General features: G+C 45.7%; 1 long non-coding RNA gene across 1 annotated transcript in view; it reads left to right on the top strand.

The window, feature by feature from the left end:
• The window catches only part of LOC147689285 (uncharacterized), a 58,995-nt gene extending 38,180 nt beyond the window's left edge, over nt 1-20,815 (top strand). Inside the window, exon 3 of the long non-coding RNA XR_015300604.1 lies at nt 20,394-20,815. This is a non-coding gene — a long non-coding RNA (uncharacterized LOC147689285). The remainder of the gene's footprint in view (nt 1-20,393) is intronic.
• Nucleotides 20,816-21,338: the final 523 nt, after the last annotated feature.

Consider the following 21,338-nt stretch of genomic DNA (forward strand, 5'->3'; position numbering starts at 1 on the left):
CCAGCGGGTGTAAAACTTACGTTAGGGGAGAGGGTTGTCTCTCCTATGTAATTGTCTCTCGATAAGCTTCCACCGGAATTGAGTTCTCTTCCTGCGTCTTTGTGGGCAACAGGTCCCAATGATGTGGGCCTGCTTGACATCTCCCCTTATGTTGTTCAGTTGAAATCTAATGTGCGGTTGCCACGTGTTCCCCAGTACCGTATCTCTCTTGATGGTGAACGAGCATTGTTAGCGATCATTTATGATCTGATCGAGAAAGACGTTATTGAAGAGACTCGGGGAAACGTGTGCAACAGCCCTGTACTGCCCATTCTTAAACGTACGGATCCTTCAAAACCGCCTGTTTATCGTTTTGTTATCGATTTACGGGAGGTGAATAAAATTGTGGTTCCTCAGTTCCCCGTTGTGCCTGATATTACGGCGCTACTGACTCTGATTCCAGCTTCTGCATCGTGGTTTTCGGTGATTGACTTGAAGAATGCGTTCTTCAGCATCCCGATTGCCGAGGAGAGCAGAGACCTTTTCGGTTTCTCTCTCGGTGGACGTAGCTTCCGGTTCAAACGCGCTCCTCAGGGCTACTGTGAAAGTCCATCGATTTACAGTCAAGCCTTGAAGGGTCAACTGGATGCGTTTAGGTTGCCTACCGGTGCGGCCTTGATCCAATATGTCGATGACCTATTGGTGGCTGCGGATACTCAGGACATTTGCAAAATTGCTACGGTGTCGCTGCTGCAACATCTCTGCGAGTTAAATCATAAGGTGTCCCCTTCTAAACTCCAATATTGTTGTCAAGAAGTAACCTATCTAGGTCACTTATTGTCAAAGGAGGGAAGGAGGTTGACCCCAGAGAGGATTGCAGCGATTGCGCGAATGGCTGTGCCAAAAACCCAAAGAGATGTGCGTGCCTTTTTAGGTATCACATCGTACTGCAGGCAATGGATTCCAAATTTTTCATTGCTAGCGAAACCATTGGTGGCTCTTACGTGCAAGGATGTTTCAACTCCTTTACCATGGACGGAAGAATGTCAGAAAAGTTTTTCTGAATTGCGTGATTCATTGTGTTCGGCTCCTGTGTTGGGTACTCCCGACTACAGTAAGCCGTTTATATTATATGTTCACGAGAGGGAAGGTTGTGCTTTGAGTGTTCTAACGCAACCTTTTGGCGGTAAACAACGTCCATGTGCATATTTTTCCTCGACCTTGGACCCGGTAGCTAGAGCATTGCCGAGTTGTTTGAGAGCAACTGCGGCAGCTGCGGTCTCCATCCGACAATCAGCAGGATTGGTCATGGATAATATGCTTACGGTGATGGTTCCGCATGCAGTCGACACTCTTTTAAATCGTACGAAAACCCAACACTTGACGAGTGCGAGATTGTCTGGGTACGAGTTGACGTTGCTGGCAAGTCATATCCAGATAAAACGTTGCAATGTTCTGAACCCGGCGACTTTGTTACCACTTAGCTCAGAGTCAGATGAAGTAGCAGAACATGATTGTTACTTGAGGACGGAAGAGGAAACAAAAGGTCGAGTGGACCTTAAAAACACCCCATTGGAAGACCCAGATGGTACACTGTATGTGGATGGGTCATGTTTTAAGTTGCCGAATGGTGATGTGACTACTGCTTATGCTGTTGTAACGTTGAATACTGTTGTTGAGACTGCAAGGTTGAATCAGAATTCTGCCCAAGCTGCAGAGTTGATCGCTCTCACAAGAGCGTGTGTGTTATCAAAAGGGAAACGTGTGAATGTGTTTACCGACAGCCAATATGCGTTTGGCGTCGCGCATAGCTTTGGACGGTTGTGGAGAGAGAGAGGTTTCTTGACGTCGCATGGTACGAAGATTCAGCATGGACAGCTTGTGAATGACCTTTTGGATGCACTTACATTGCCTAGACAGGTAGCGATTGTTAAATGTAGTGCACATCGTAAGGTGACGGATGATGTTGGTCGTGGTAATGCGTTTGCAGATGAGACTGCTAAGGAGACTGCCCGGAACCTTAGCACTCGAATGTATGTGACGAGTTCGGTTAGGTGGCCTACAGAGTCAAGCATGTGTGCAGACACTATTGAAAGTGTGAAAGAAATCCAGAATGAGGCCACCGAGACTGAAAAGGCGAAGTGGAAAGAATGTACGGGAAAGTTGGATGCGAATGGTTGTTGGATTGATTTGTCGGATCAGAAAAGATGGTTGTTGCCCGATGCGTATGTGCTGGCCGTTGTGACAATGGCGCATGGGTTAGCACATATTAGCGCGAAAGGCATTTGTAAGTTGTTGTCTCCTGTGTGGAAGAATGATAGTATCACGAAATGTGCTGAACGTCTGGTCAAGAATTGTATGGTGTGCATGATGTACAATCCTGGAAAAGGAACCCCAACTCCTCCTGGCAGTTTTGCTCCCCCTTCATGTCCTTTTGAGGTGATTCAATTGGATTTCATCCATATGGAGCGATGCAATAACCTGAAATACGTTTTAGTTGTGGTTTGCGCATTCTCCCGATGGATCGAGGCTTATCCTCTCAAAGACAATACTGCTTTGTCTACTGCGAAAATCCTACTGAAGGAATATTTTCCTCGGTATGGAATGCCTAGAGTCGTGTGGTCAGATAACGGAAGTGAATTTGTGGGAAGTGTGATGAAGAGTGTGTGTAAGGGCCTTGGAATTAACCAGAAATTCCACAGCGCCAATCATCCCCAGTCAGCTGGTTTGGTCGAAGGGTATAACGGCACCCTTAAACTGAAACTAGCAAAGATTCAGGCTACGACTGGTCTTTCGTGGCCTGACGCTTTACCTTTAGCATTACTGTCAACTAGGGCGACTGTACACTCCCGAGTAGGGCTTAGTCCCTATGAAATAGTGTTCGGCCGTCCTGCGAATGTTTGGGGGGTTCCTAGGCCAGGTGTGTTCTGTGATCTTGAGTATCCAATGCTGATTGATTATCTTCATGACTTGACTGCTAAACTGAGGTTAATTCATCAACAGGTTTACGACGCACTGCCGACGCAGACGGAGGGTCCAGGCCACCAGCTCCAGCCCGGAGATTGGGTGGTGACGCGGAACTTTTCGCGCAAGAACAACTTGGACCCGAGGTTTACTGGTCCCTACCAGGTTCTCCTTGCCACGAGGACTGCTGTTCGTCTTGAGGGACGGAAGAATTGGGTGCACGCCACCCACACCAAAAAGGTCCCTTTTCCGTTGCCGGCGGACCCGTGGGTGAGGAGAGGCATTGCGTCAGTTGAAACCGAAGGATTGTCGGCGTGTGTACCCTTTAGCGACGCACAACTTGTTGGAGAATCCTCAGTGCAGCAGAAAGACACTGTTGAACAATTGTCATCGAAAGACTCAAGACCAGAACACTCAACTGATCAGCAGGACGCTGTCTCTTTAACGGATCCTTTGTTTGACGAGCAGACACGTCCTGGGAAAACCCGATACTTCTTGCGATCTAGCACTAAAGACTAATAAAAGATCCTGCTTTGTTGTATTGATAACTGCATTATCCCGTTTTCCGTGATCAGTTTGAACATTCATATTATTGTGATTATTCTTGTGTATATATACATTGAGTTTCATTCCTTATACCTTTTTGCTTCCACAGCTGAGAGACATTGTTTTCGCATATATATATATATTTGTGAAATAAAGGCCGTAGGGCCGCGCGCGTACTTCCTTCTGGATAGTAGGTCTTGACGCTAGGTTAAAGACCGTCGGTTCCTGGGAACTCCTAGGGATTGACTATTGCTAAACAGAACGAAGTGCGTCAAGAAACGTTGCGGACGGTCGTAGGGAATGCCATTTTCGAAGCTGATGGACTTGGAAGAAGCTCAGCTACAAAGATTCAAGCTGCAACAACTTAGTCGTACGAAATGTTTCATATTTCAAGTGTTTATGTTGTTTTTGACTGTTTCAGCATTCCTGACGGGTGGGGTGAACTATATGATGACTGGTTTTCTATCTCCTGTGTTACCTACTCCTACATCTGACCCTGAACTTACCTCCACCGCATCACCCCATTCTTTCCATATCTTACCTGAACACGAGCAGGCTAGACGTGCAGAATTCCGCAATAATTCCTTTATTCAGCTCCTTCATCAGCATCAGTTAGTGGTTAACACTACTAATTGTTGGGTGTGTGGGTTGATGCCACATACTACGGATAAGGGAATTCCATATCTGGTGTTACCGTATAGCTCCCAAGGGTCTGCTCGAGCATTTCAAACAATGTTTCGAAGCGCACTGGGTTTCCACCCCATTCGAGAACCACGTTCCCCCTACTCTGGTCCTACCTCGTATCAAAAACCTTTGGCTATAGCAATAGAGGATTTAGATAGCGATATCTATGACCCCTCGCTTATTCCTGAAGAAGAGGTACAAGCTTACAGGGTCCTGAGTAGAGGCGAGTATAGTGTGTTCACTAGTGAGAAGCAGCTTAAAAGCTCGCCTCCGATATGGGTCGTACCCCACATTGGTAATTTTTGTCTGATGGGTCGTGGCCGAAGATCGAAAGCCCGACTTGGAGAGAGTGCTTGCACTGAAAATTACATTCTGCCGATGGTCTCGTCCCCTGTGTTTCTGGCTGCCAAGGGTACATACTTTATCTGCCATGATCGTGCATACGCATGGTTGCCCGCTGACTTCATGGGCTCATGTTTCATTGCAAATTTGTTGCCTCCGACGTTCACTGTAGATGCCGATTATCATAAGACTAGAGTTGTGAGAGGCGTAATTAGCGAAGAGGATACTGCCGGTCAAGAGGCAGGAGACTTTTTCAAGGGTTTCCTCCCGTTTTGGGGACCTATGGTTAATAGTAGGAACCTGAGACAGTTGACTCGAGTGATGGAATCGACATCTAATATTACTGCCAGTGCCCTTGGTAATATCACCACAGAACTTCAGGCGGATAGACTTATGACGTTACAAAACCGTATGGTTTTAGATGTCATCTTAGCAGATCGAGGTGGGGTATGTAAGGTGATCCATTCGAGCTGCTGCATTTTTATTCCTGATAATGCTCCGACTGTCTATCAAGCCATCTCAAAGTTGCATAAAATCTCTGAGTCCATACACGTGGATGTAGGGGATTGGACGCTACTTGGGTGGTTTTGGGGCCTAATATCGACTTGGGGTTGGAAAATTCTGATGATTATCGGAGTTGTCGTGGTGTTCCTGTTCACGTGTTGCCTTTGCGTGCAGTGCGGTCCTGCCTTATGTGGCCTTTGTGCTACAACGTGTATGAGGCAGCCGCCTGTTACCAATGGAACTCGGTTGGACAGAGCTATGCTACAGCAACATCTAGATGGTCTGATGAATATCGAGTATGATTCCGACTAGTGCTTGCCTACATGAGGGCAAAAGGAGCGTCTGAGGTTCCGTGACAATTGTAAGTGGTGTTTTTGACTCACACGAATATGGTCGAGTCCGGTATCTATGAACCGCAAATGACGAGTTCAGTGGGTGTACGCAGTTTCGCTGCGCTAACCTGAACCGTTCGTCTGTTACGTGGGTATTTCTATCTGTACCCACGGGTTCCATCTTAGATACGGCATCCATTTTGTCTCTTGCCCTCAAGTAGCCAGCGAACGGCCGTTGTCCGCTTCGCGACCCTGGGACTCCCAAGATATTTGCGGAAGACACATGTCTTTTGTGAATGTCTTTATGATGAGGGGGATGATACTGTAAGGTAGACGGCGCCGTTCGAGGCTCATCTTGCCGCACGGACTTATTGTCTCAGCCGTGCATCTCATTAGGCACGTCCCTTTGATGCCTGTATCTCGTGTTTCCTGATACCTCCCCTTTTACACCCTTTCCGATCTCCTCACTGTTTCCCTCTTCCTCTGCACCTGTCCTTGTTCCTATTCTCGATCTGTTTTACTACTGATTGGAATGCGCTAATGGTGGGAAGATGGGTTTTTACAGTTGGGGACCGCCAAATGTTTCCGCACTTATGTCCCGGGCCTTGTGTGTATTAAAGTGACCAAAGCGACCCCTCTGGGGGATAATTATGGGAACCGGGTCATAAACTTTTGTGCTCAATGTAACTCTATGGGTAGATTGTGTATAAAAGGAGCGATCCACAGAACCAATTTGAAGCAGTCTCCACAAGTAGCATGCGTTGTACTTGCCGTGAATTCTGTGTTCCCTGCAGCAAATAAACCTTGAATCTTTGACGCCGAAGGAAGTGTCCCGTGTCTCTGTCACTTGTACGCCGGAGCAGGTTACCCACGAAGGTTTCAGGTGTTGTGCCCTGGCACCGCTGGGTTCTAAATAACCCAGTCCTTCACACCGAGGGGTGAAAAACAACAAAGCCTCATTAACGAGTAAAAGGTCTATTAAAGGCTCTTGAAGTACTCGGGTGCGGCTTTGTGAGCCCGGCTCACATACACGTGGAGGGGAAGGGATGGGGGGCAGGGGAGGGTGGCTGGGGGAGGAGGCTGTAAAGCACAAAGCACGAACCCTCATACCTGGCGCCTGTGTGGTACAAATGTGCCTGAGAGTCTGTTCTTCAGGTGAGATGTCACAGCCTGTCTGCCCCCGCCCCCAGCAGGGAGGCACAGAGATGCCCTCCCATGAGAGAGGAAGAAGAAGAAGAAGACGCAGAGAGATACTGGCGCCCCTCCCCGCTCCCCCCCTTATGAGAGGGGCACAGAAAAGGTGGGTGGATGAATGGATGAAAGGGTGCATGGATGAAGGATGGATGTGTGGATGGATAAAAGGTTGCATGGAGCATGATGGATGGATGTGTGAAAAGGTGGGTGGATGAATGATGGGTGAATGGATGGATGAAAGGGTGGATGGATGCAGGATGAATGTATGTTTTTAAGGATGAAAGGGTGGATGAAGGATGGATGGATGGATATGTGAAAAGGTGGGTGGATAAATGATGAGTGGATGGATGGATGGATGAAAGGGTGGATGGATGAAGGATGAAACGGTAGATGGATGAAGGATGGATGTATGGATGGATAAAAGGTTGCATGGATGATGGATGGATGTGTGAAAAGGTGGGTGGATGGATGAAAGGGTGGGTGAATGAAGGATGGATGGATGGATGAAAGGGTGGGTGAATAAAGGATGGATGAAAGGGTGATGGATGAAGGATGGATGTATGGATGAAAGGGTGGATGGATGAATTATGGATGTATGGATAGATAAATAAAAGGTTGCATGGATGAACGATGGCTGGATGTGTGAAAAGGTGGGTGGATGAATGATGGCTGGATGGATGGAAGAGTAGATGGATAAAGGATGGATGTAAGGATGAAAGGGTGGATGGATGAAGGATGGATGGAAGGATGAAAGGGTGGATGGATGGATGTGTGAAAGTGTGGGTGGATGAATGATGGATGGATGGATGTGATGAAGTCTAACAGGCGCATTTATGGTTGTCGATAGTTGTTGATGATGAGGAGTACCAGTTTCTAGAAACTTTTATTGGAAGGGGGTCCTTAAGCTTAAAAAGGTTTTACAAGGGGTCTCAGCATCAAAAAGTTTGAAAACCTCTGATCTAGTGCCTTACAGGCAGAGCCCACCAAATGTGTCTCTTGCAATAAGGCCACCGCCGGCGCACATCGCTTTAGGTATTGCAGTACTAGGCCCCTCTTTACCTTATCTCCCAGCCCCGCACATTCCATGTAAGCAGGGCCAATGGGGTTATTGGGGATAGTGTAGTCATCGGTAGATTAGAGTCTCGCTGAGCTTGCACAGTCATACATGTCAGATAGAGTACGCAGTGTCACCTAAACAGAAATGCAGTATGTCCACAGAATGCTGGCAGCCACCTGATCCAATATGTTTGCCCTTATAAACTGTTACAACAAACAAAACACATAACCTTATGAACCGTCCCACCAACCCGACCCCCCTCCCTGCTTCCCTGCGTGACGGATTCAAAACTACCCGCCTCCCCAACCAAGCAGAGTGCTCAATTCCCTTCCCAGTTTCCAGTGGACAGGGGTGAGAGTTAGCATCTGTCGCCCCCGCAACCCCACCCATTTATTTGTTCCGCACTCTCCTCCCCATCCTCCCCCAACCAGACGACAGGGCTATCGTAGTGAAGGATACAGTGCGCAGAATCAAAACGGCTCAAGATTCACCAAATGAAGGGTACAGTACTCCATGGTTGCTGCCAGAATAGTCAATAGTGTCTCAGTTGCTTCACTGAGGCCCATTATATCCGTTTCGGAACTCGCGAAGTTTGACAAGGTCTGATCAGTGGTTTTTACATCCTTGTTTCAGCCACCTCAACTGAGAGCAATCCGTAGCTCATCTCGTACCCAGATTCACTCGCATTCCTCACTCAGTACGCGGTCTCTGCGCCAATTAACATTGTCCCCGGACCTGCCAGGCCGACCGGCCTTCCGCCATCCCTACAGCCATTCCTGCGCTTCTTCAGGTGTAACAAAAAACCATGTTTTAGCTTGTACCGCTTTTGGTCGCCATAAGTGTGGCAGGGTATGCTCAGACGTGAGTCCCTTGCTCACTTTGCCACTGGATTCAAGCAAGCCTGGCTGAAGACGGCTGGAATGCCAGAAACCGGTCCTCGGAAGCTTGTTTCCGGTCCAGGGAAGGCATGGCTTGGCAGTTCAGGCTGCACTGTTCCCATGAGGCACAGAGTCAGACTGATTTGCATATAGCCATGTCTGAACTGGGGTGGCAGAGTGGGCTAAAGAACGGTGATGGATTAAACCCAGATCATTTGACTGGGTGTGAGTGTTTGATTGGTTCAGATGCTCTGTCCATTATCACCCCCTTTTGTACCGCTTTTGGCCTCCATAAGTGTGGCAGGGTATGCTCAGACCTGAGTCCCTTGCTCACTTTGCCACTGGATTCAAGCAAGCTGGGCTGAAGACGGCTGGAATGCCAGAAACCGGTTCTCGGAAGCTTTTTTCCGGTCCAGGGAAGGCATGGCTTGGCAGTTCGGGCTGGACTGTTCCCATGAGGCACAGGGTCAGACTGATTTGCATATAGCCATGTCTGAACTGGGGTGGCAGAGTGGGCTAAAGAACGGTGATGGATTAAACCCAGATCTTTTGACTAGGTGTGAGTGTTTGATTGGTTCAGATGCTCCGTCCATTACCACCCCCTTTTGTACCGCTTTTGGCCGCTGTAAGTGTGGCAGGGTATGCTCAGACGTGAGTCCCTTGCTCACTGTGCCACTGGACTCAAGCAAGCCGGGCTGAAGACGGCTGGAATGCCAGAAACCGGTCCTCGGAAGCTTGTTTCCGGTCCAGGGAAGCATGGCTTGGCAGTTCGGGCTGGACTGTTCCCATGAGGCACAGGGTCAGACTGATTTGCATATAGCCATGTCTGAACTGGGGGGGCAGAGTGGGCTAAAGAACGGTGATGGATTAAACCCAGATCTTTTGACTGGGTGCGAGTGTTTGATTGGTTCGATGCTCCGCCCATTACCACCCCCTTTTGTACCGTTTTTGGCCGCCATAAGTGTGGCAGGTGTAGCGGGAATTCCGTTCTCCTACAGAACTGTGCATAGAGACCTGGAACCTCGGTGAATTAGGATGGCCCACAACTCACCTCAGTACCCAAAATCCCCTTACCAAGCTAGCTACAGTGTCTCATTGGTCATAACAAACTCCCAATGCTTAGACAGACCAGAACATGAACTTAGATTACCTCAGGTATCGTGGAACACATGAACACTCTTTCGTTATATAATCATTACAAACCAGAACGTGGAGTAAAAGAGGACACGTGCATGTTTGAAATATTTATTTACTAATGCAAGGTTCTCAAACGCAGTATCTTGTACAATGCTAGCAAACATATAATAAGCAACAAAGTTATCAGCATAGTTACTAGTCCATAAAAGGCGAATGGTGACAGATGCTGTAATGAATAGGAATGAACAATACCTAATTCACACCCTCCCTATTTAGCATAGTATTTTATATCTATGAAGGTCTCATTTGGGTTTTAGCAGCGCGGGCCCATACCTCAAAATCTCAGTGGCAGAGGATCACATCATCTTCCACCAGCTCTCTGCATGCGAAGCACTATCAAGTGTGTTTCGTGTGTGTTCAGCACAACAATATAAAACCCGCCTAGAGCCAGATTTTGGCAGCAGCATGTGTGTTATGTCTATGGACGTGCTAAGATCAGACCTCACAACAACATCGTGTTTAGTTATCCTTTCAGCCTTCAGCACTCACTGTGCAGACAGTGTACCGAGCAAAACTGATATCAGAGCAATAACATATTATTTCTCAAGTAAATCACGGAGCTCTTCTGGGTTGAAAGCTAAATCAACAATTATGTGTTGTGTGCAAAAGGAGGCAGAAAGGTAAAATGGCGTTTAAACATTTAATAAGCTCATGCTAACTTAACACAGTATAAAGAAACGAAGTAGCTATATGACACAGTGTATGCTCAGACGTGAGTCCCTTGCTCACTTTGCCACTGGATTCAAGCAAGCCGGGCTGAAGACGGCTGGAATGCCTGAAACCGGTCCTCGGAAGCTTGTTTCCGGTCCAGGGAAGGCATGGCTTGGCAGTTCCGGCTGGACTGTTCCCATGAGGCACAGGGTCAGACTGATTTGCATATAGCCATGTCTGAACTGGGGTGGCAGAGTTGGCTAAAGAACGGTGATGGATTAAACCCAGATCTTTTGACTGGGTGTGAGTGTTTGATTGGTTCGATGCTCCGTCCATTACCACCCCCTTTTGTACCGCTTTTGGCCGCCATAAGTGTGGCAGGGTATGCTCAGACGTGAGTCCCTTGCTCACTTTGCCACTGGATTCAAGCAAGCCGGGCTGATGACGGCTGGAATGCCAGAAACCGGTCCTCGGAAGCTTGTTTCTGGTCCAGGGAAGGCATGGCTTGGCAGTTCGGGCTGGACTGTTCCCATGAGGCACAGGGTCAGACTGATTTGCATATAGCCATGTCAGAACTGGGGTGGCAGAGTGGGCTAAAGAACGGTGATGGATTAAACCCAGATCTTTTGACTGGGTGTGAGTGTTTGATTGGTTCGATGCTCCGTCCATTACCACCCCCTTTTGTACCGCTTTTGGCCGCCATAAGTGTGGCAGGGTATGCTCAGACTTGAGTCCCTTGCTCACTTTGCCACTGGATTCAAGCAAGCCGGGCTGAAGACGGCTGTAATGCCTGTAACCGGTCCTCGGAAGCTTGTTTCCGGTCCAGGGAAGGCATGGCTTGGCGTTCGGACTGGACTGTTCCCATGAGGCACAGGGTCAGACTGATTTGCATATAGCCATGTCTGAACTGGGGTGGCAGAGTGGGCTAAAGAACGGTGATGGATTAAACCCAGATCTTTTGACTGGGTGTGAGTGTTTGATTGGTTCAGATGCTACGTCCATTACCACCCCCTTTTGTACCGCTGATAGAGAGGACAGCAGCTCTTGGGCAGAGGATGTCAGCCGTCAGCAAGATGGACCCCGGCAGGGTGAGGCGGAGCTGGCGAGAGATGGCAAAACCCCGTGCCCTGGCCAAGATACGCACTTCCGACTTTGCTGCAAACCGAAGGACTGAGAGGTACGAGCATACCTGGACCAGCTGGGCGGTGGCTCCACAGGCAGTGGTGAAAAAGTGTCCACTCTTGGAAGAGAGGTAAGTGAGATGATACACTAGCACAATCCATGGGGACTGATCCGAAGATCTTGGCCCATTTCTGAATCAACATTCCCTGGCAAGGGTGACCAGTGAGCCCGAGGAGAAGTGGCAAACATGTTTTATGCATGACAAACAAAGAATAATGCACTGGGCCTCCAAATGTACCAAACATAGGATCATATATAGAATGTTGACAGTTGGCAAAGAGTGCACTGTATTGTAAAACAAGCTACCTCATTAATTGTTAGACCAGACATAAAGCTATTGAGAAGAATGGCCTAGCGGTGATGAACAGCAGGGGACTTTTCAGTGGACTAAGCCCTGAGGAATACGTGAGGTGTTGAGCAATATTGGTCTTGGCCTGAAAGCATCCTGTTGGCAGACAGAGAATCTGGACACAGATGGGAGAACTGGCCCTAGAGTAAGGCACTGAGAAATATTTTGATGTGACACCATGAGAAGAACAACTAATGTTCATCCAAAGTACAGTGTGAACATAAGACACAAAGTGCAACACACTCATGGGATGGAAGCCAAGGGAGCTGCGGGGAGCATTTAAGCACTCCTCCTGGAAATGCACAAAAGCTTTACTGCAATAGATGGCAAACCAGACTACCTGAACATCCTAGTAGACCAGATGGAGAGAATGGACCACCAAGCTTCCGGACTCAACATGCCACAACGTCATATATCAGATGCAGAAGATGCACTAACAACAAGAACAAGAAGATCCAGTAATTGGAAAAAACGCTAGAAATAGTCAGCAAGAAGAATGAGTACTTAGAAGCAACATGCAGGAGGAACAACGTCTGCATCCTACGTGTCTTGATGACTTCCTCCACTGCAAAGATGGAAGACTTCATGGAACAGCTAAAAGTTAAATTAATCGATTTGAATTTTTCTAAAGTGCGCAAATACCCGAGGGTGTCTTGGTGCTTGAATCCTGAAACCAACTCACCAATGAACTTTTAGGGTCAAAAGGATGAGGAAAACAGCCATGATTACAGCTGTCTAGGGAAAGATTCAACTGGAATTTGAGATATAATGGAAGTTTATTCCCTAGCTGGTATAAGCAAAGCCCCAAGAGACTTTCTTTATCCTGGGGTTAGAAACTGAACATAAGGCAGCAGATCTCAAACGCTTTGACATCTTTGGCAGGGCCAGCATCTCTGATCTCTTAGTGGTGGAGAGAGCTCATAGATCTTTGGCAAAGAGGCCGGCCCTGAGTCCCGGCGAAGCCCATAATGCAAGAACAACGGCCCAGAACTGTTACCCATGCACGAAACACCTCACGGGGATACAGGAGATGCTGATCCGTGACAGCAAAGATGAGTAAGACTGAAGTATTGGGAAGCGCGTGGATTGCCTCATCTGGGCAACAAACCTGGCACATTCGATTATACCCAATAAAGACAAACCATTCACTCACTCTCCACATATATATGAGAAGAAATGATCCAAGCAGATTCGTTAACAATATTAAGCTAATGTAAAATCACCCAAGTGAATTGCTGTAAGGAACACACTAACACTGTTCTGCTTCGGGCACTCGCCTACTTGTCCACCACGCCTAAAGTACATTACAAGGAATAGTTAGCTGGTTATTGGTAATGGATTTGAGGATCCTGCTAGTCGATTGGAGACTGGCATGGGAGGGTGTGAGACACAAAATGCTTAAAAATTGAACCACAAGCACCAGATAGAGAAGGAATCCGTGGAGAGAAAAATATATTGCAAGCATTTACCGACTTCTACACATAATCAGATACTAGAACTATTCCAGCCACATACGAAGACATAAACACATACTTAGATGATGTAGCCTTAGCCTGGCTGACTGCCACCATGAGTGCTTGTAACAGCTGATCACGGTAAACAACATAATAAACAGCATATAATACATGAATAGCAGTAGGACCCCTGGTAGTATTTAGTAACACTAGATTTTTATAATGAATACGCCTCCATTATCGCTGCACACCTACTAACCACATACCAAGAGGCTGTTGATAAAGGCTGCCTCTCTCCATCTATGCAGGAAACACGACTTTTTAGTCTATTAAAGCTCGACAAAGACCCTGTCAGTTGTGGCTCATCCTACCCCCCCCGTTACCCATTAACACAGACTTCAAAATACGTGCAACATTAGTAGCAGACAGGCTACTCCCACTCATGCGAATTACTATCCCCCCCCCGGAGAAATCTGGCTTTACCCTCTGCAGATCGACAGCGCATTAATTGCGAACGGTGTTCTCTATCCTACACCACATCAAACCAGAGGTGGAAACTCCTACAGTAGTGTAGATGCACCAGACAACTCTAAAGAGTAGGGATTTTTGCTGAGAGTGCTTAAACACATTGGGAAACGCCCATTGTTCATACAATGGATTACATTCTTTATGCAGCTCCAACACCCCGACTTCAAGTGACTAACCTGCTATCACCGCCCTCTCTGACATTACGTGTGGTACTAGACAGTGTACCTTCTTCCCGCTGCTTTTTGCTATCACCGCTACCACTGACATTACAAGTGGCACTAGACCGGGGTGTCCTCTCTTCCCCTGTTCCTTGCTATCACCGCTATCCCTGACAATACATGTGATACTACACAGGGGAATCCCCCTTTCATATGCTCTTTGCCATCACTAACATTACAGTTGGCATTAGACAGAGGAGTGCCCTCTTTACCCTGCTCTTTGCTATCACTGCTAATACGGATATTATGTGTGGCACAACACAGGGGGGTCCCCTGTTACCTATGCTCTTTGCTATAACTGCTATCACTAACATTACAGTGGACACTAATCTGGTGTGTCCTCTTTCCCCCCTGCTCTTTGCAATCACTGACATCACATGTGGCACTAGACAGGGGGGTCCCCTCTTCCCCCTGCCCGTTGCTATTAGCATGGAACCGATTGCCTGTTGAGACGGCACCACTCGCCGATGGGGTTTATCTTCACTGTGCACCGTTTATTAATATCAGTTTACGTAGATGGTGTAGTACTCCTTGTGTTTAAAAAAGGCAACAGGAGATAACATCTCCCAATTTATAAAGGGTTTTCTAAAGTTCCGACTGCAGAAAATCTACGTTAAACCCAGTGACAGGCAATATACACCCAATAGATTTGGAATATCGTCTTAAATGATGTGAGTCATAAGCAATTATCTCGGAATCCAGCCTCACCATGATAATAATGTAGTGTTTTCCGACAATTATTGCAAATGCCCTTACCAAACTGAGAGGTCAGGTAGAGTGTTGGACTTAACTTTCAGTGTCTATGGCTGGCAGAATTTCTCTAATAAATGGATGTCTGCCAAAGGTATCTACTTGTTAACACCCCCTCTTTCCAAACCATCATTTCTTCAGTGCATTGACACTGCACCTAATCAAACCAATATGGACTGGGAAACAGCCCAGAGTGAAATGGAACACACTAGTGGGGCTGTGCCAAGGAGGTGTCATGGTGGTCCTGTACTTCGAATTCTTTTATTACAGTGCACAAGCGCCATTTGCCCACTTCTGGTGTTACCCCCGATCACATCATTCCCCCTCCACCAGCGTTAACACATATTGTGGTTAAGAGAGGCATCTCAGCTCTTATACCATTGTGCACATCTCTATGTGCATACATTATACTCACCAAGCACTAGTGACCCAGTGGCAAGAACGACAAAAGCCTGGCACAATCTAGCTAGGTACATAGGGGGTTACAACAGTTATCCTCCACATACACCTCTCATAGTCAATCCGGCTTTTCTACCCATGCCAGAGCCCTAGGCTGATCAGCACCTTCGTGCACTGGGGCGCATGAAACTCTTTTTGGAGACCCAACATTCATTATTTAGCTAGCCAAGAGACTCAGTCATCACTAGACACTTTTTTGTATTTTGGAATAAAATTGGCTACCAGCAATACATTTAACACTTTTGCACAGGAGCCTGATGATCTACTGCAGATTTCTTACCTCACATTGACAACTAGGTCATTACCGGCATAGCTATAAGACAGAGAAGGCTAAGTTAAGTCCCCCCTTACAAGCCAAAGAGAGATGAGAAGCGGGTCTAGAAATGGCGCTATCCCCTCAACAATGACAATTCTGCTGCACACAGGCTGGGGAGGTATTTTGCAATACCAAGCAGAGGGCTATCCACTAGAAATTCCTCCATAGGGGGTAGCACATACCGGTGAAACTTTCGAGACAGGATTTGTGGGAAAACGCTGACTGTGCGCGATGTGGTTAGCCGGAGCAGATTTTCTTCATCTAGCACAGCTCTGTCCAGTGATTGCCCTCACTGTGTGCAGGTGGGGGGTGACCTCTCTCAAAGGATAGAGACATAGGGCCGAACCCCTTGATCAGATTCCTGAGCTACATAAAGGATATTCCTAAAGCACGCAGTGAGACCACAGCAATGGTGCGGATGATGACCAAGTGGAGGGGTATGCCGAGACGTGGTTCCCCTGCTTTTCATGCCACTGGAAGTCAAGCTATCCTGGCTGATGAGGGTTGAAACCTGAAACCGGTCCTAGGATGCTTGTTTCCAGTCCAGGGAGGACCTGGCTTGGCAGTTCAGTCTGGACTGTTCCCATTGGGCACAGGGTCAAGACTGATTTGCATATAGCTGGGTTCAAACTGGAATGGCATGGGGAGCAAAAAACGATGGATTTAAGCCCAGAGCTCTGTACTGGGGTGAATGTATGACATTATTCTGCATTCTGTCCATCAACTGTTCTTTTTGGATATGTCACCCCGAGTGGGAGGGGTATGCCCAGACGTGGGTCCCCTGCTCTCCATGCCACTGGAAGTCAAGATATCCTTGCTGATGAGGGTTGAAAACCCGAAACCGGTCCTAGGATACTTGTCCTGGCAATTCGGTCTGTACTGTTCCCATTGGGCACAGGGTCAAGACTGATTTGCATATGGCTGGGTTCAAATTGGAATGGCATGGGGAGCAAAAAACGATGGATGTAAGCCCAGATCTCTGTACTGGGGTGAATGTATGACATTGTTCTGCATTCTGTCCATCAATTGTTCTTTTTGCATTTGTCAACCCGAGTGGGACGGGTATGCTCTGACGTGAGTCCCGTGCTCTCCATTCCACTGGAGTCAAGCTATCCTGGCTGATGAAGGCTGAAAGCCAGAAACCGGTCCTAGGATGCTTGTTCCCAGTCCAGGGAAGACCTGGCTTAGCAGTTCGGGCTGGACTGTTCCCATTGGGCGCAGGGTCAAGACTGATTTGCATATGGCTGGATCCAAACTGGAATGGAACGGCGAGCAAAAAACAATGGATTTAGGGCCAGATCTCTGTACTGGGATGAATGTATAATATTGTTCTGCATTCTGTCCATCAATTGTTCTTTTAGCAGATGTGCTTTGTCCTAGCAGAATATGATACAAGATTGGTGTCTGCTATGGACATGCTAAACGAAATGAGGCGAGATAAACATGTTGAGAAAATGTAATGTGTTGCATTGTGTCTCCTAAGTAATAAAACGTTGTAAATTTATGGAAAGATGTTAAATAACGTTATAAGTAAAAATTGGCAAAGCATTTACCGAAGATTGCTTAATGTTACAAAGCTCGATGCATCTTAAACCTGGACTTGCCTTTAACCCTCACACTGCTATGAGATGTTGCCTTTGTGCTAATCCTTGATTGTGGTCATTCCCTATCCGGGATACCAAGAATCCTCTGCATGAGCCTTTACTATGGTGCAAAATCAATGTACAGAAGGCTGCAGGGAGGGGCTAGGCGGCATGAAGATTTGTCAAGCAATATGTACATTTTCTTCTAAAACATTCATACACATATATACTGTTCGACTCTCTTTCTTAACAGTTTTCATAAAACCTTACACACCCTTACGTCAAATGTATAACGTGGCATAACATGTGTAACCGTCTGCAGCTGAACGTAAGAAAGCACAATGTAGCAACATCTGACTGCAGGATGATCTGCATACACTTTTAGCTTTTTATTTGACTGGTGATGCTGGCAACGCCCCGTAGCATTGTGGGAGAATCCTTCCTGGAGCTTCAGCAGCACACAATGCAAAGCAGCAGAGCGTCTCCTGCTTCTGCCAGACGCAGGGTCATAATTGGCGAGGGTGATGGTGTGGGTACCAGAGACCAGAGCAGGGAAAGAGAGGGAGGAGCCGAGCTGGAAGAGGAGGCTATGGTGGCAGGCACGACCAACAGTACAAAAGGCATAGAAGGCCTTAGAGAGGAAAAGGGCAGATTTATTTCCGGCACATCTGAAGGTTAGAGATCTCACTAGCTACGACTACTATTGTTATATCAGATGCTATATTACCAGCAGTCGCATAGCCCAAATTCTACCATTCATAAGCATTATAGTCAAGGGTGCAACTAGACTCGAACTTTGGGGGAGAGGGGGAGTTGGGCCAACAGGGCAACTATATGGAGGCAGGGCTATCACTTCAAAGAGTGGGGCGCAGCTATCCTTAGAGCCAATACGAAAAGTAACACCTAATTGTGCATTTTAGACATATTGGTCAAACACGAAACGATTCCAACAAATGGATTTGACAATGTTTACAGGCTACTGACATGTTTCAGTGGATTTGACAATATGTAATAGGTTTCTAACAAACCGCTTTAAAATGGCAAATGAGTAATTTAACAATTCCTGTAGATTTCAATTCAAAATAACGTAGAATCAGTTTTTGCAAAGTTATTGCATGAAAATGAACTTTTTTTTATCAATGCTCAAAAAATTCTTTCTGTTAAATGACAGTGAGCACATTAGATATTTTTAATTCCATCTTCAGAAAGGCAGTGCTGGTTGAATGTTGAACAAAAGTGCATTTTCCGTCTGCTCACCGGGACGTTGCAACATGCACTTGCTTGTGGCCACATACACGTACAGGTCACAGAATATTGGGTTTAGCGGGTTAAGGCACCAGATTTCGAGATGTGAGACTGGCAGATTTTATTCCTAATGCATCCTAAAATAGTTGAATAAGTGAGCTGCAATCAGTTGACAACATTCCCACTTGTTAATTACTGTACTAGAATGTGCGCTATCCCAAATCAGAATAAAATAGTACAATCACATCCACGTTGAGCAGTTCACATATGAGATGACTGAGCTACATCAATGCAGGAAGCCACCAGGCCCAAAGAACTGGGATAAGGGTACTTTCTTCAAATAGCTGTGCAACAAGTAGTGTTCTAGAATGCAAAGAATAGAAGTATTCCTTCAATCTCCAGAACAAAAAGAAAGTGTCGCCGATGCGCAATGTCCAGCAATGAGCCACTCCAACAGAAACATAAATCATGCCTCTAAATACCATGTGTTACCATAACAAAAACCATGCTTTAGTTTCTGTCTAGAGGCTCAAAGCATATAATCTACTAAAATATCAATGTTGTTATCAAATCTTATATTGACAATATGCATTATCATATGCAACATTTGTTAGGAGTTTCTCCAAAATTCCTTTGAAAAGAATCACCATATTCTCTACAATGGTTGTTCCTAAATGTCGACAATTTACAGCAATTACCCTCTTCTGGGTAGCAAAAGGGACAACCTTGAATGGACCCCTAGAGAAACACCAGGCAGATCACAGCAGGCATGGTTTTCCAGTCTGTTCTTGTAACACTGGCACATGTGGTGTACAAAGTAGTGTTTTCATTGTATAATGTTTTACAGTCGGTTGTATGACTGTCCAACTCAGGCCTTTACCACTCATCCTTTAGCGCGCATATGCTTTTACCGCACAAAGTAAATATAGTTATGCTTAGTTAAACAGATAGATTTTATTCCCAGTCTAATACGGAGCATACCGATGGGGGAATTGATCAGAGCTAAGAGGAACTGTAGCTCTGCTGAGAGTTTTTCCTGTGAAAGCAAGGTAATGGCGGAGCGGTTTTTAGAAAGGGGCTACAGTCAGAAAATAATTCAACAGGCCCTAGTCAGAGTTAACAATATGGACAGGGATGAGCTTCTAATCCCAAAACAACGTGTACAAGATGAAAAAATACGTTTCATCACCACGTACAACAGCCAATCTTGGAAATTACGTAAAAGCTTATCCAAGTATTGGGATACACTCAAGTTGGACAAGGACATACAGGAAGCAATACATGACGTTCCTTCTTTGACTTTTAAAAAAGCCAGATCACTGAAGGATGTACTAAGCACTACTTTACTGAAAGAAAACCAAAGGACAGACACAATACAAGGATTTTATCCTTGCCGTAGATGCAAGGCTTGTAAGTACAGCAATAATTGTAAGACTATACAATTGTCTAAAGATCGTTGTCCACATAGAATCACTAAACACCTTAGTTGCACTACGGAATACGACATCTATGCATTGGAATGTCCTTGCAACAGATTCTATATAGGGTGTACCACCAAGCAGGCTAAGCTCAGAATTTTGGAGCACCAAAGAGCAATCAGGAATCAGGAATGTAAAGCAACAATATCCTGTAGCCAGGCATTTTGCCGAGGAACATAACAGAAACTCAAACTTGATGAAATTCTGTGTTTTTGACAGCATTGACAGCAATGTGAGGGGTGGCAACAGGTGGTTGGAGCTGAGGAAATTAGAATCTAAGTACATTATTATGTACAACACAATGCAACCTATAGGGCATAACTTGGGGGAGGAACTAGCAATTCACCTCCAGAATTGAGAATTGAGTTCGAAACTGGGTTTTGAGAAAGCTGCTGCCTCTTGGGTAACTAAAGTTTGATATAACATTTTAACCTTGGTTTTAACAGTGATCTGTATGGAAATACGTGTTACATGTAGCAATGGGCTTTTTTCTTTCCTTGCAGGAACGGGGACACCACTGTGAATTTTGCCCACTCGGGCATGATCGGATAAGTCACTACAAATGGCGGTTTTTGAAATCTGCAGCATATGCCCACTGGGGCTGTATAGTTATTTAATAGACTGGTTCCTCAATGTGTGGTTGTGATATAAAACAGCCATTTCTGCCGAGGGAATTTTCCGGTGGATATTTAAAATTCAATGGCCACAGGGCTATTAATGAATTTTGTTTGGCCAGTGCTTTATTATTTACGCTGCTTTGATTATCTGCTATGCAATGTGACTTTAATTGCTGATGTACCGTTCTACAATGGTTAATTATTTTGTTTTTCACATGAAACCTTTCAATTTTGTGGCCAAGTTTGTTTACACAAAATGTTTCCACTATGTCTATGATCACGTGTGACTAAAACATAACACTGTATGTTTCTTTAAAAAGAACGATGGTACCGATAAGCTCCACCCGTGAGCAAGAGATCGGCTGATCTCGAAACGCGTTGGGTGTTTTTGTCTGTCAAATAAACTCTGACAACACCGTTCTACAATTGGGCTCCGACTCTGGTTTTTCTACAAAAAGGAACCCGAACCTGGAGTGTGTGGAATATATATATATATATATATATATATATATATATATATATATATATATATATATATATATATATATATATATATATATATATATATATATATATATATATATATATATATATGTATATATATATATATATATATGTATATATATATATATATATATATATATATATATATTCACTGAAAAAACCATAGGTTATAGACCATATATAGTTAGGGATTAGCATTTAAAAAACCTTATTTTTTTTGCACAAAACCATTGAAATTCCATATATAGTTAGTTGCACTAACTATATATCGCGGACCCGCAATCCACTGCTAATGATGTCACATATTACATCATTCATGACATGGTC

This window comes from Lissotriton vulgaris, chromosome 10 (genome assembly GCF_964263255.1).
Source record: "Lissotriton vulgaris chromosome 10, aLisVul1.2, whole genome shotgun sequence".
NCBI lineage: Eukaryota > Metazoa > Chordata > Amphibia > Caudata > Salamandridae > Lissotriton > Lissotriton vulgaris.